Source organism: Lolium perenne, chromosome 5 (assembly GCF_019359855.2).
Source record: "Lolium perenne isolate Kyuss_39 chromosome 5, Kyuss_2.0, whole genome shotgun sequence".
Classification (NCBI taxonomy): Eukaryota; Viridiplantae; Streptophyta; class Magnoliopsida; order Poales; family Poaceae; genus Lolium; species Lolium perenne.
The window spans coordinates 258,476,663-258,492,695 of NC_067248.2; the positions used below are offsets into that span (position 1 = coordinate 258,476,663).

At 50.1% G+C, this 16,033-nt stretch overlaps 1 long non-coding RNA gene across 2 annotated transcripts; it reads right to left on the reverse strand.

Moving 5' to 3' along the window:
• Nucleotides 1-4,708: 4,708 nt before the first annotated feature.
• Nucleotides 4,709-7,208, reverse strand: LOC127302844 (uncharacterized). 2 transcript variants are annotated; one of them, XR_007853126.2, is made up of 4 exons: nucleotides 6,946-7,208; nucleotides 6,765-6,835; nucleotides 6,035-6,343; nucleotides 4,709-4,971 (listed from the first exon to the last, which is right to left on the reverse strand). It is a non-coding gene; the product is annotated as an uncharacterized lncRNA (long non-coding RNA). The 2 variants fall into 2 exon arrangements; XR_011745803.1 differs by lacking the exons at nucleotides 6,035-6,343; nucleotides 6,765-6,835; nucleotides 6,946-7,208 and adding an exon at nucleotides 5,485-6,026.
• Between the last annotated feature and the right edge of the window lie 8,825 nt (nucleotides 7,209-16,033).

Below are 16,033 nucleotides of genomic sequence, written 5' to 3' on the forward strand. Positions count from 1 at the left end.
AAACTTGACAAGAGCTTCACCACGAAGGGTGCATCTAACATCATAGAGTTCCTTAAGCATAATTAATTCTTCTTGATCTTCGTTTTCATCATCAAGAACACTAGATAGGGAAGGTGGAGGTTCCATTACCTTGGTTTCCCTTGCCATAAGACAAGAGCCAATGATTGGAGAGGAGGGAGAGTCATCGGAGTCATCATCTTGAGTTGTTCTTGCCATGAAGGAAGAGCCAACATCATTCTCCGTGGAGTAATCTTTGGAGTAGTCATATGTGAAGAGTGACCCGGGCTTAGAGTAAGCTAAACCGGCCACTCCGGCCTCCTTCTCCTCATCTTCCTCTTCTTCATCGGACAAGTACTCGGCCCCAACAAAAGCTCTTCCCTTGTTCTTCTTGTACCGATCGTTGATTGGGTTCGGCTTCAATCTTGGCTTGACCCCTTTGATGAACTTTGGCTTGTCTACCCTTTTCTCATAAGGGCACTCATTTGCAAAGTGGTTATCTTCATCACAATTGTAGCAAGTTCTCTTCTTCTTCTTGTCATTGAGGAGCATTGGGAACTTGACCTTGTACTTCTTGGCAAAGAAAGCAAAGTCGGTAGCAATGTCACTAGTTGAAGTCATCTCTTCATCTTCTTCAATTTCATAGTCTTCGTTGCTTTCATGGTCGGCTCTAGCCTTGAGAGCAAGGTTGTGTGATGCTTCATGGTTGTGTGAGGCTTCATCAACACGGTTCATTGCCTTGAGCCTCTTTCCGGCTTTGGCCATGCTTTCATTGGCGGCCACATAGGAGACTAGATCATCGGAGTTGAGATCGGCACTCTTGGTCATGATTTGCAAGTTGAGTCCAAGGTTGGTGTCTTCTTGTTTGACGGCAATCATAGCAATGACCTTGGATTTTATGAAGGCTTCGTTCATCTCGAATCTGTCATTGTACTTCTCAGCACCAAGTCCCTTGACCCTTACTTTCAGAGCACCAAGCCTAGCATAGGCATCGAATACGGATTCTCCATCTCGAATCATGAACTGGTAGGCCTCTTGCTTTGCGGTCTCATAGAGAGCTGATTGGATCAAATCGGTTCCCTCTTGGAGTACTACGATCCGATCCCACAACTCTTTAGCGGAGACAATGTCACCGACTTGATCAAGAAGCTTGCGGTTGATGCCACTTCTAATCTTGTCACGTGCGGATGCATTGAGTTGACGGTTGTAGAACTCGGTGGAGGTCAACCGAGTAGGATCTTGTGGCTCCCGATGTCCATGAACAATGAGCTCCCATAGCTCCACACTGCAGCCTGCGAATATGAGATTCCATAGCAGATTTCCAATGTGGAAAGTGAGTTCCATCGTAATGGGGAACGGTCCCACTATGGTTTATATGAGGCATGGGTGAAGTGTTTCTGGGATAGTCATGGTTAACATCATGGTAGGTTTCCTTAGAGGCCGAAGCCCCACTAGAAGTTCCACCCGCAGTTAGGTTCTTAAGCATGGCAGTCATTTCAGTCATTTGGTTTTGTAGCTCATCCTCCTTTTTCTTCTTCTCGACATCATATGCCAAGAATCTAGATTTCATCTCTTTAACCGAAAGGTTAGAGTCGTCATCTAGACCCTCGAAGAGTTTATCCATCTCACTCTTAAGGCGGTGAAGCCCTTAATAAGAGTCCAGGCTCTGATACCAATTGAAAGTATAGAGATGGTAAACCTAGAGGGGGGGGGTGAATAGGTTTCTACAAATTTTAATTCTTTCTTTGCAATATTAGGCTTTGCGGAATATAAAGATGAGCCTAATGCAAACTAGGTGAAGCAACCTATATGAGGATACAACTAACTCGAGCACGAAGGCTCTCACAGGCAGTTAAATCACAAGTAAGGAGTTCGGTTAGAGATAACCGATAGCACGCGGAGACGAGGATATATTCCCGTGTTCCCTTGCTTTGCAACAAGGTACGTCACGTTTGGAGGAGTGGAGGTCCCACGAAGGATTCCCCGCGCCACGAAGGCTCACCCTATTCTCCGGAGCCTATCCCACGAAGGAATAGCTCACTCACTTGTGGTAGACTTTGAGGTAGCCTCCAAACCTTCACAATCTTGCCCGGAGCAAATCCACAGCCCGGATGCTTCCGGACTCCTCTTGCCTACCTAGGGTTTCCAAGGAACCCTAGGAAGCAAGCTTCTCAATGAATACAAGGGGGAATGAGATTTGGCTTGGTAGAACGATAGATCGGGTCCTCCTCTAATGATTCCCCGGAGGGATTTGAGTTTGGGTGGAGGAGGAGGGAGATCTGAGGCTTTTGGTGTTTCTAGCAATGGAGTAAGAGAGAGAGAGCTCAAGAACAGCTTGTAGTGTAGTGCCTAACTGTTCAGAGGTAGGAGAAGACCTATTTATAGTGTTCTTCGAAATACGGCCGTTGGTCACTTGCCACATCAGCAGATTCTTCGAGAAACCCGGTCGACCGGATTTGGCGCCGGACAGGCCGGTCCACAGCCCGGTCAGACCGGGCCACAGACCGGGCCGGCCGGTTTCCAACCGGAGCTGGGACCGGGTCTTGACCGGGCAGGCTTCTGAGCTTACTGGATGGCGCCCGGATGTCACAGGCGCAGAGTCCGGTTGCTGACCGGGCCGCTCGGTCTGGTGCCCGGTCAGACCGGGCCATGGACCGGAGCAGCCGGTCCGCAACCGGGCAGGTGACCGGACGCAGACCGGAGGGCTTGCCTTCTTTACTGGAACTTGCCCGGATGGCACCGGTTCTGGGTCCGGTTGGTGACCGGGCTGTCCGGTGCCAGGGCCGGTCTGACCGGATCTGTGACCGGCCAGGCTCTGAAAAACTTGCTGATTTTTCGTCGAATTGGGGGGGTCTCCCGTTGCCTTTTTGTTCCATTGCTACACCATCATACCTCTTTGGCTAATACCTGAAAGTCATCTTGTAGGCATGTATTAGTCCAAATACTCTAGCACGGTGTCATAGATACCAAAATAATGGATAAGGGTAAAATACCCTTACAGCGATGTTCATCAGTTTGGTGCTGAGGATACCCAAACCCCCACCTCTTTCGGCTTACAGACCGTAGCCCAGTCAACCATATGGTATTTGCGCTTGTTTCCCACTCCTTCCCAAAAGAAGCGTGATCTAGGTCTGTCCATAGCCAGGTGAGTCGCATCATGGAGCAAGTAGATGCCCATAGCGAACATAGGTAAGCTGGACAAATAGGAGTTGGTCAGCTCCAGACGCCCTGCCGCGGCCAAAAAAAGGCCTTGCCAGGGGTCAACCCTATGGCCCACCTGCTCGGGGAGAAAGCACCAATCCGCTACCCTAAGCGGACGGTCACTCATTGGTAGTCCCAAGTATTTCATTGGCAACGAACCCAGCTTGCAATTGAGCATGTCAGCTACTCTGTGCTTCTCCTCCTCAGTGACCCCTGTCACAAAAACCTCACTCTTGTCGAAGTTGATTTTGAGCCCCGACATATTCTCGAAACACAGTAGGAGAAACTTGAGGTTGGCGATCCCCAGATCGGACGGCTAGATCAACACCATCATGTTGTCCGCGTATTGCAGATGCGTAACCCCCCAGGGATCATATGTGGCACCACCCCTTTGATGTGTCCGGCATCGTTGGCCCTTGACAGCATCGCTGCCAGCCGTCAACCATGAAGTCAAAGAGGATGGGGGAGAGTGGGTCGCCATGACGCACACCCCGGACATTACAGAAGAAGGCCCCCACCTCTCCATTAACGTTGACAGCCGTTTGGCCTCCCATGACCTGCATAAGGCGATGAACCATCATCCCTGAAAACCCCTTGCGAAGCAGCACCTCACGAAGAAATTCTCAGTTAACTCGGTCGTACGCCTTCTCGAAGTCGAGCTTGAGCAAGAGGCCCCCAAGCTTCTTGACTCGTAACTCGTGGGTAATCTCATGGACACCCAGCACGCCCTCGTGTAGGCATCTACCGCGAATAAAAGCCGACTGGCTACGATCAATGATCCTGTGAGCCAAAGGGGCAAGACGGATAGCATAGGCATTTGCCACGAACTTGAAGATCACATTTATAAGAGCAATAGGCCGGAACTGTCTAATCGAGTCCGCTCCAGGCACTTTCGGGATCAAAGAAATAACACCAAAATTTAGCCTTGCGATATCCACCCTCCCTAGGACGAAATCATTAAGGAGCTGCAAGATCAGTGCGCGAAGGGTCTCCCCAGAACCGCTTGAAGAAAGACACAGGGAGGCCATCCGGTCCCGGGGCCGTGTCTGTCTTCATACTCAGAAGGACCTCGTCCAATTCCTCTGGAGTAAAGGTAAGCTCCAAAGCCAGTTTCTCCTCCGCCGAGACCCGCTTAGCCTCATCCCAGAGGTTTGGAGCTAGGGAGAGGACCCTCTCTTCCCCAGATCACTACTAGGAAAAGGCTTACCACCGGCAACCTGAAAAGGCTTACCGCCGGCACTTTCGAATTCGCCGGCGATAACCTCGCCGGTGGTAATGTGCTACCGCCGGCATATTCATAAGTGCCAGCGGTAAGGTGAAAATACCCCCGGCGGTTTTCCCAACTTGCCGGCGGTAATAGGTACCACCGGCACCTCCCAGCTCGCCAGCGGTAATTTAAGTTACCACCGGCAAACAGCCCTATGTGCCGGCGGTATGTATTTTAGGATTAAAAAAAAAACTGACATTAAATCACAAAACCTTCAGATATAGAATAAAAACAAATTCACTATTTATTCTGTACGCTCTTTATTCTATACGATCCAAAGTTTCTCTACATAATTGTATTTAAACTGAACAGTAATTACAATTTTGCTCATATTACAATTTTGCTCCGACGTGCTCCTCCGCACACAATATTCCTCTAGGTTCACTCAATGATCCCCAGATTGCGCTCCGCTCGATCCTCTTTCTCGCTGCCCAGGAGCACCTGGGGGCTGCTTCTCCTTGCTGCTCGCCTCCACCATGTTCGTCTCCGATTCCGGCCAAACAACACTGCAACGTCATGAAAAAACAAGATAAGTGACCTGCCATCTAAGGAGTTACCATGGCAGCATTTATGTTTAGAAGGCATTTTGAAAGAAAAAAAAGTAAGGAATATCTTCCTGCTATTACTACCAACTACTGCTACTGAATTATTATCCAGGAGTATGCTACAGAAAACACTAATGGCAAGTCTGAAGAAGAGCGGTAAATGAAATGCATGGGAGTTTCAGACTACCCATGAGACACAAAAGTAAGCTGATATATGTGCCTGGCATTTTAGACTAAGCAGGTTTGTAAATTGTAAAGTGTTCAGATCATCCTAAAGCAGATGAATGACCTAATGAACGGGATAGCAAATAAAAAGGTGAATCATGTACTCTGCCAGGTTTAATTCAAAACTGAAATACAACTGAAAAAGCATGGAATAATCATTTAGCTAGTTCTAAAAATAGGAAGGCAGAATGAGAGGATTGCAGAACATATGATCTCAGAACAAAGGAGCTAGAACCGCAAGGCACTTACTTATCTCAGTATAAGATATCAAATTCAGAAAATTATCTTCAAGCTTGTTCAACCCAGTTGAGTTCTACATCTCTTGTCTTAACTGAGAAAGCAACAAAGAAGTATTATCATTCAACTGATAAGATGGATGAAGCATTGTGAAATAAGACAATATAACACAAAATCGCTGGTACGGGCATGTTTATTTCTAAACCGAATCAGATGGAAAACATCAGCATGTATACTGTATAGACTGTGACCTTATTTTTGCGAACGTTTTTCCGTGTATTTGGCGAATCTCAAGTAAGTTTGAGGCTCTATAAGACGGAGTTGGTGTCGCCTGGGCAGAGATGTGGGGCTCCCGCCTCTATGCCGGCGCCGTGGTTGCTCTTGCATCTGCGCCGGCCACGTCCTCGAGCTCAACGGCGGCAACCTTGTCCTCGATCCGAATGCGAAGATTATCTCCCACTACGGCGTCCGCGTGCTATGGCGCGGAAGCTCTCTCCTCGCGCTCGCTAGGCCTGTGACCAGCCTCCTCGAGCTCGACGGTAGGCGGTAGCGGTGCTCTTACCTGCTGCGTGCTCGGCGGTACGGCCGTGTTGGTGCCGTCGCTCGTCGTCGGTGGCGACCACATGCAAGGGAGGAACCCTTTCCTCGCGCTTGACGCAGCGGCCTGCTGGAGCCCTCCGTGCCTCGCGCCTCCTCCTCGGGCTCACCAGCGGCTGGCTAGCGGAGGCGTCTCTGCGTCGCTCATCCGCGGCCCGGCGCAAGGGAAGAGCCATATCCTCGCTCTTGACGGCGACGGCCTGGTGGAGCCGCGCCCCTCCTCCTTGCTGCAAGGGTGCCGCTCACGAGTTATGTCTCAGATGTGTATGAGATCCTGCAGCAAAGAGGAACACTTGTTTAGTTGTATATGTGATGCCAACCAACATTGGTAGAAGAAACAATTACTTCCAAAGGAAGTGAGCAAGTATGTTATAACCTGATTGTCTTTCACCAAGCAGTCTAACTAACACAAAATCTGCTTCCCTGCCTTGGAAAACCAAACTGAAATCTACCGATACTGATGTAGCTAGGATAGCGACTAGTTCAGGTTAAGATGAGGTGGAAAATCAAAAAGTGGAAAGGAAGTGAAACGGTGGTAAGTTAGCGTTAATTCCAATTGCTTCCCACAAGAATCCCACGAGGGAGCATCGTTCTACATGTCATGTTTTCAACCTAGAAGAACCAGAACTCGCGCGCTATCTTCCATAACGAGAATAATCGAACAAAGTAACATAACGGACGAGCAGGCTCCTCACCCTGGTGGCCATGTCCTCGAGGGTTTCAATCTTCTTCTCGATCATCTGCCCATGCGCCTTGCCGGAACCGCCTGCGTCAACAACACATAAATACCCAGGGGAAAAAACGCCGCATTAGGCAACAAACTCTGGACAAAACTAGCATCGAGATCCAGCGAATTTGAGACAATATTGAGCTAACCTTTGGCGGAATCGAAGAGGGACTCGTAGAACTCCTCCTCCCTCCGCAGCAGATCCGCGCTCGCCATGGCTGAATCCTTCGCGCAGAAGCCTCTCGCGCTCCCTCGCCGGTGTTCTGCCGCGGCGATCGAGGGTTCGGGGCGGGACGGGACGATCTGGGCCTGGACGGGGAGGGAGGAGGCGGCGGCGGATTTTCTCCCGTGGGAGTTTGACCGAGAGAGACGGAGAGGAGAGAGGAACGGTGGACAGGAGAAGATGAGGAAGAGATAAGGCTGGTACGATCGATAAGGCGCGTGGATGCGGTAATTTGCTCGTATGGCCCATACGAGCACGTTACCCCCGGCGCTTTGGACGCGGTTTCGCTGGTGGCAAGGCCCATTACCGCCGGCACCTACGGTCCGCAAATTCCAGCGGTAAGTGCAGTCTGGGTGGCCCACCCTGCTACCCGTTACCCCTGGCATCTTCGTTTCAAGCTCGCCGGCGATAATGCAGGTACCCCCGGCATCTTCGTTTCAAACTCGCCGGCGGTATGGTGAGGCGACCCTGGAAGGCCTTACCGCCGGCATCTTAAAATCGTACTCGCCGGCGGTAAGGAGTGCGGCTATAAGCCTTTTCCTAGTAGTGGATGACCCCATGAGGCCGATGTAGAAGTCATATACGTGTCTCATGAGGTCGGCTTGGTCCTCGATCTCCCCCTGATCAGTAATCAGACGTGGTATAGCGCATTTGTGTCGCCTCCCATTGGCAATCGCATGGAAATACGCCGTGCAGGAGTCCCCCTTGAGGGTCCATTGCACCCTACTGCGCTGTCGCCAATACTCCTCGTCTAGCTTATCCAGAGTGATGAGCTGGTCCTCTAGGTAGTACCGCAACGCCCAGTCGTCCTCATCGAGCCCTGATGACACTAGTAGGAAAAGCCTCATCAGTGGCGCACGAAAATTCGATTCTGTGGCGCATGGAGGGTGCGCCACAGAAACCTCGCCACAAAAATAAGCTTTCTGTGGCGCATCTGGCCGTGCGCCACAGAATTAAGGTTTTTGTGGCGCACTCGGGCCGGTGCGCCACAGAAATAAGTAGTTCTGTGGCGCATGTGATATAGCTGCGCCACAGAAATAGGTGCGCCACAGAATTATTTTTTGGTGCGCCACAGAACTATCTACAGGTATACTCGATTTTGTGCTCCCTGGTGTATTATACAGGTTTTATACTGGTTTTATACACAGTATACAGGTTATATACTGATATAATATAGACAGATATAATATGGACATATATAATCATCACATCATCATCACATTACTTAGAGCCCGATCGAGTTATACATATAGCTCCATACAACTCATAATCCATGCAAATTAAGAAAGTTCTCATCATCTCTAGATACAAACGAAGTGACACCGGCCGCCGCCTACACTAGGATGAAATAGAGTACCGCCGCGACGATGGTGAGCAAGAGCGAGAGCACAAGGAAGGCCTTCATCTTGCTCTTGTTCGCTTGGTGCACCCTCCACTTGGCAACCGCCTCGTGTCTAGTCGGGTACCCTTTGTAGCAGTTGCCGCTGAACTTGTGCACCTGTTTCTTGCACTCCTCCCACTCCTCGTACACTCCTGGAACCCGCCCCTCGAACACGACGTAGTACGTCATCTCTATGGACACAAGGCATATTAGTATATAACGCAATGGAAAGAGTTAGAGGGTTCACATGCATACATATTCACAAGAATTAAAGCAAGGAAATAATAATAAACCTAAAAGAAATATAGCATCGGTATCACATAAGTAATATGGTTCAACGATAACGACTACAATAGAAATTGAAGTCCAACAACGACGACCACCGTTTCGAGCAAATTAAGCAAGTTTAGTTTACAACACGGTACAAATTGTCTATCGATTCAAAGTAATGCTAGCTAGGCACACCGGCCTCGGTCAACGAGACGTCTTCTTGAGCGGCTCCGGAACGGCTTGTACAAGTCCTTCGTCGTCCACGTCCTTCCATCACCCTGCCTATGTAGGCGTTCTTCGATATCCCTCTTAGGCAACGCTACGGCTGCGTGTAAGAGCCCCGATCCGTTGGATACATCTTGTAAGATAATTTCCGAGAGCTTTACTTGGATGCGATGGAAGTCTTCTCTAAGATCATCATCACTGATTTCCCCGACATTTTAATGGGGTCTCGCTTACTAGGTGGCAGAGACATCATCTCTGCATCCTCGACAAACCCTTTAAGGTGATGGAGGACATAGAAGGCCTCCTTAATGCTGCCAGCTGGCTGCTTGATACAAGGGAAGTTGATCACGTGCTTGAACCCGATCTTTTTAGTGTCCGGCCTGATATATTGCCCATTCTTGTCGAAGGTGCCTCCACTTTTGGAGTAGCCAAGGATAGCCTCATCGAGAACACCCCCTATTCTCGTGTAGTCTTTCTTCGTCGTCGTACTCGACGAGTCGAAATACTGGGCTAGTGACCACTTTGGATCTAGGATGATGAGTGTGCAGTATTTGTCCCTGCTCAACACATGCAATTGAAATGGAATGTTGGAAATGATCGGCAATGGAAGAAATATATAAGAAAGCATAAGTTACGACGGCCGTGAGCGGATGTGTACTTACTCGGGAAAGACAGGCAGAAGAATGGTGTTGCTCTCTTTGTGCATGAGCATGAAGTTCGGAGGTACCGCACCGCCTTGGTCCGTGTCCTTGAGCCGTCCTGGAGCTGGCTATCGCGCATGTAGTAGGGATCCGCTACCGCGATGTGGCGGGGTCTCTCTCTGTTGATCTTCATCTGAAGATTGATCGCGTATAGGCGCACCAAGTTATAGTCGAGCCGTTTCGAGTGAAATAGATTGAAGACGTCCTCGAACGCTATGAAGAAGATATCCGCGGGGTCTTCATTGACGAAGCTCTGGTCGGACGGCACCTTGACCGAGAACACCGGGTAATTTGGATCCTTTTCTTTAAGAAGGACGCTCTCTTGATAATGAATAGAGTGCTGCAAAGGGAGCATTTGTCCACTTGCGAGGTGTTCCATGTCCGGAGGCAGTATAGGTTTACCAGCCTCATGACACCGGGGCAAGCCATCCGGGGTAGGTGGTACCATGTCGTCGGCCCGGATCCTCTTAGGAGCAGGCTGGCTCGAAGATGCGCCCTTCTTGGGTCCTCTCTTCCTTCCCTTCTTCACCTGACCTACTGGGGGTGCTTGTGGTGCTGATGGTGGTGCTTCGGGTGCTGGTGGTGCTTCTGAGGTTGCTGGGGTTGATTTGGGTGGCTCCCCGATGATCGTCTTACGCAGCGTGTTAGGGCTGAAAACGGTAGCAGGCTTGACTTGAGCTGGATTGCCAGCCTCCGGAGGAGTGTCTTGAGAAAGACCCGTGAAGACCAGGCGCTGCTTCGTGACTGTAGGGGGACGAGTAAGTTGATCGCCGTGTGTGCGGAAGGCTTGTTCATCCATAGGAGGCATGTACATATCTTGGCTGCAGGCGCCAGTGTTGATGTAGGCATCGATGTCATCATCATCATCTACATCGTTGCCATCAAGTGGCGCCATGTCCTGGACCTTAGGTGGTGGCGGTTGCGATGCCGCCGCTTGGCGTACCGCGTGTCTAGTAGACGGTCGTTGCGGTAGCGCTCCCAACAACTGTTTGTGGCGTCTGGTGGTGACGGCGATCGTCGGTTCCTTCCGGGTGGCGGCGGCGACCGCCGGTTCCTTCAGGGTAGTGGGGGCGGCGACCGCCGGTTCCTTCATGTATTTAATTAGTGGTCATATGTGAACTAAAACCATCTATTTAATCAGTGGCCAAAGGTGAACTAAAACCATCTACATTCAAAACATTACCTAGCAGTAGTAAATTTGTATCTACATTCACTAACTACATTCAAAACCTAAATCAACCAATTCACTAACTACATTCACTAACCAATTTGTATCTGCCAATTCACTAACTACATTCAAAACCTAAATCAACCAATTATTTGTATCTACATTTCTCTGCCAATTCGAATTTAGAAAATGAGCATGAGCTATTGCTAACATAGCATTACCTACCAATAGCTAGCATAGCATTACCCAGCAGTAGCAAATTTAAATCACCAAATTATATCAACTAAATAAACCTACTACTAGCTACTGCTGCTACTTTATCAACTAATTAAAATTGTCCTAAAATTGTATAATTGTTTACTGCAAAACACAAGAGACCAATTAATTGTTTACTGCAAAACCAATTAGCTCTAGTGCAAGCAATGAATTAAAAAAAACAGCAACCAATGAATTAAAAAAATAGCAAGAACTTTCTACATCTAGCTATGGAGCCCCTGAATTTCATCACATAGAAAGAATATAATGCCATAACCAAGAAATTAGCTACTGTTAGGATCATGGCAATTCTTTGATGGCTTGGATGGCTTGGATCATGGCAATGCAAACAACAAGAACATGAGACAATACAAAATCTGACCAATGTTGCCCTTCTTCTCCGAAATTCGGGCACAAGACCGTGGGGAGGGGGACAAGGGAGTGGGGAGGGGGAGAGGGACTCTCACCGAACGGCGGCGGTGGCAGGGCGCGGTGGTGATGGCGTTGTACGTCCTCCTCCTCTGCGGCGGCGGCTCGGGCTGCGCGTCCTCCTCCTCGATCTGCGGTGGCGGCTCGGGCTTGGGCGTCCTGCTCGGCGGTGGCGTGCCCGTCCTCCTCCTCCTCCTCCTCGGCGGCAGCAGCGCTAGGTGGCGGCGTGGCGGTCCTCCTCCCTCCTCCTCTGCGGCGGCGGCTCGGGCTCGCGCGTCCTCCTCCTCGATCTGCGGTGGCGGCTCGGGCTTGGGCGTCCTGCTCGGCGGTGGCGTGGCCGTCCTCCTCCTCCTCCTCCTCCTCGGCGGCAGCAGCGCTAGGTGGCGGCGCTTGGCGGTGGTGGTGGTTGCAGTGGCGCTAGGGTTGTCGGGGAAGGAAACTGCTGTTGTGAGTGTGGGGAAGAAAGGGTCGATCGATATTTCACCAAGTGTCTAAATTCTGTGGTGCACCCCTCCATGTGCGCCACAGAATTAAGCATTCTGTGGCACACCAGCTCTGACATGCGCCACAGAATCCCTTAATTCTGTGGCGCACCTAAAGGGGCGTGCGCCACAGAATTTAGGCACTTAGCAAAACAAAATGGTTTACTGCTGTGTACTGACAGTTACTTAGCACTAGCCCAGTGGTTAAGGTCAATGTTTGCCCATTAGTACCCAGGTTCGAACCCTGGCTGCCACACAATTTTTCTTCCTTTTTTTCACATTTTAGTTACATTTCAATAAATAACACAACATTATTTAGTAATTAGTAGAGTATTTTTCTTCCTTTTTTTCACATTTTAGTTACATTTCGGTCCATCCTTGGACTTTTCTGAGTTGCAAAGAGTGCCAAGCAGACTCTCGGTAACGTTCTTCGTAATGTGCATGACATCGAGGCTGTGGGGCGTGTGGAGGACCTTCCAGTACTCCAAGTCGTGGAAAACAGACCTCGCTTTCCATACACCGAGCAGCGGCTCTGGCTTCGGTCGCTTCTTTCCCGGCGCTGGGCACTCCTTCCAATTTTTCAGAAGATCATCGATTTCTGCGCCGCTCCTCGGGCGTGGGGGTCCATCGGGCTCATCTTTACCATTGAACATATCACCGCGTTTTCTCCACGGGTGATCCAAGCGAAGCCACCTTCGAGCACCTGGGTAGACGGTTTTTGAGGACCCGGGATCCCTTGGTAGTTGTAGATGCGGGGTATCGTCCATGCACTTCACACAGCCGTTGAATCCGTGGCCCACCTGGGCAGATACATATGCGTAACCAGGATAGTCCGTGACCGTCGTGATCAACGCGGCTCTCATATCGAAATAAGTTCTAGTGTAGGCGTCCCACGTACGGGGTGGCGTCTTCCACAACGTGTCTAACTCCTCTTTCAGCAGCCCGAGATACAAATGCATGTCGACGCCTGGTTGTTTCGGCCCCTGAATGAGAATACTCAGGTGTATGTACCTTTGCTTGGTGCACAGTCACGGGGGTAGGTTGTAAGGCCATACAAACACAGGCCAGGTGCTATGCGTGCTACTCTGGTTGCCGAACGGATTGAGTCCATCGGTGCTCATACCCAGCCTGATGTTCCTTGCGTCGCCCCCGAACCTAGGGAAGGCGATGTCCAATGTTTGCCACTGTTCAGCGTCTGAAGGGTGTGTCAGCATATAGCCCATCTCCGGATCTTCTTCGGGCTTCTGCCTTTCCGCGTGCCATTGCATGAGCTTTGCTTCCTTAGGGTCCACGAAATACCGCTGCAGACGGGGAGTGATAGGAAAGTACCATACCACCTTTCGAGGTACCTTCTTGTTCCCAACCTTGTACCGTCCGTGGCCACACACCGGACATGTGGTTCTGTCCTTGTACTCGCACCTATAAATCACACAATCATTAATGCAGGCGTGGTATTTTTCGTGCGGTAGGTCAAGGGGACACACGACTTTCTTGGCCTCCTCGGTACTACTTGGCAATGTGTTCCCCTCCGGGAGACGATCGTGCCAGAATTTTAAGTTCTTGCTGAAGCTGGAATCGGTCCACTTGTTCTGCGTCTTCATCTGCAGGTAATCAAGCGTTACATGCAAGCGCGTATCCTGCGGACGACACCCAGGAAAGATCGGAGTCATCCCGTCTTTCTCCATTTGCGACAGCTTGGCTCTCTCTCTAGCTGCAACTCTATCGTTGCTCGTCTCCTGGAGGAGAAGATCTTGAACATGAGAGTCCCGCAAGGCCGAAATTAGCGGGTCGCGCCGGAATCTTCTTCTTCATCATGATGATGTTCTCCGCCGGCATCTTCTTCTTCATGATGATCTTCTCCGCCGACTTCTTCTTCATGATGATAGTCCCCGTCGGCATGATGATAGTCTTCTTCATGATGATAGTCATCTCGCTCGACATGGTCTTCATGCGCACCATTTGATGGGGCCGGCCGCGCCTGGTTGTCTTGCATGAAACCGCGCCTCAGCAGGTGCTCCTCCAGTTGTCCGGAATCAGGGTTGATCCAGCGCTCGAGTTTGCATGATCGACACGGACATCTTATCTGGCGCCTATTGTTCCGAATCATGTCCTCCTTCGCGTCTATCTTGTATCTAGAGATTCGAGCGGAACTCATCGAGAGGACCATGCTTGCCTGCAAATGGTATACATAGAACAGGAAATTAGAACCGCACCAAATGCACACACATGCATGGGCCGTACCTCTCCTCAAGGTATTACATGGAGCGGAAAAATTCGGCATGACCTCTCCTCAAAGTAGGACATATGGGTAGTGCAAAACTTGCCGAAACGGAAATGAATCAACATTTCGGCAAACATCCATGCACCACACCGACACACACAAGCGCTTCACCTGCAACAAGCATCCATACACACGACGGCCACACAAGATCAACAAGCATATGCATGTCTCCTCCAAGCATATGTATGTCTCCTCCAACTACTCACCTTCTAGATTCGATACCGAGACGAGACCGCGATCGATGAGTTCGAGAGGAGGAGAGAGTATGGAGAGCCTTCTCCTCAACTCCAATTAAGTATCAACCAAAGTAAGTGCAATAAATACCCAAGCAAATGAAAAGTAGAGTCAAAATGGTATGAGAGAGAAGGGGGGACGAGCTAGATGGAGGAAGAAGAATGACTTGTGTAGTGTGGTAGGTGGGAGGTTGGCTCACTTTTGTAGATCTGGTTCGCTAATTTTGTGGCGCACCTGAACAAATGCGCCACAGAATACCTTATTTCTGTGGCGCACGAGCCAAGCTGCGCCACAGAATAGCTTATTTTTGTGGCGCACCGTGGCTGTGCGCCACAGAATAGCTTATTTTTGTGGCGCACCGTGGCCGTGCGCCACAGAATATCTTATTTTTGTGGCGCACTGCGGTACATGCGCCATAGAAATAGTAAAACCAATGATTGGGGGTGTCAGCTGGTGGGGCCCACCAAGTTTTTGTGGCGCAGGGTTCTTTGGTGCGCCACAAAATTAAGCTATTTTTGTGGCGCACCTTGCCTGGTGCGCCACAAAAAAAGTTTCTGTGGCGCATATTTTGTGGTGCGCCACAGAACTAAGCTTTTGCCTATAAGGGTTTTCCTACTAGTGTGAGTCCGCCCGTCGATCAAGATCCTCGACCTGAGCGAGAAGATTCTCCTTGAAGAGGCGTTTCTCCTTGCCCTGGTTTGCTCCCCAGCACTTCAGGAATTGACGCGAGTTGCGGGCCACCCGTGGCCAGATGTCAATCGAGCAGCGGTCCAGGCCGCGCGTCTCCAGGAAGCCCCCAAGCTTGCCTGCCGTCAATTCCTGAAACCCTCGCACTCCAAACCACCACGTCTGAAAGAAGAACCGCGGTTGTCGACGCGGCGTCTCCTCGCCACTATCTAGAAGGAGGGGAGTGTGGTTGGAGCCAATCTGGGTGACTGCCATTAAGGAGCAATGAGGGAAGGCGGCCTCCCAGGCCGGGGAAACAAGTACCTTATCCAGGGCACACCTAATGGCGTTCAATTGCCTATTGGTCCAGGTAAACCTAGCGCCCACGCGACAAAGTTCCCGCTGATAAGGTATTAACTTATCAATGCCTACGTATTGTAGACTAGGGTTTCGTTGGAAGTAGAGTGCAAGTAGATCTCGAATGTTTCAGCCGAAAAGTACTCGACGATTAAGAAAACTAGGGTTATGTTGACAATGGATTCAATCCTCTCTTTGTCCCTCGACTCCCCCTTATATAGGAGGCGGAGCCGAGGGTACCGTGTTACACAAGATTACAAATCTCGGGGGACTCTCTGAGTTCTACCCGTAAAGTTACAAGTCTCTATATTTCCTAATACAACTCTAACTTTCCTTAATACTAACTGGGCTTCCGAACTTCATATTCTTCGACTTGTGGGCCTTCAGTAAACCCCGGGTACCATCTTCGGCAGGCCCATTGGGGATGCCTATGTCAGTAGCCCCCGAGATTTTGCTTGAATCGAAGAATCAGGGAAAATCTCCAACTTTATAATCGTCAAATAACTTTTTCAAGCCATCACATATCTTTAAATATATATTGTACAGGGATAATGGTAGTTGGGGC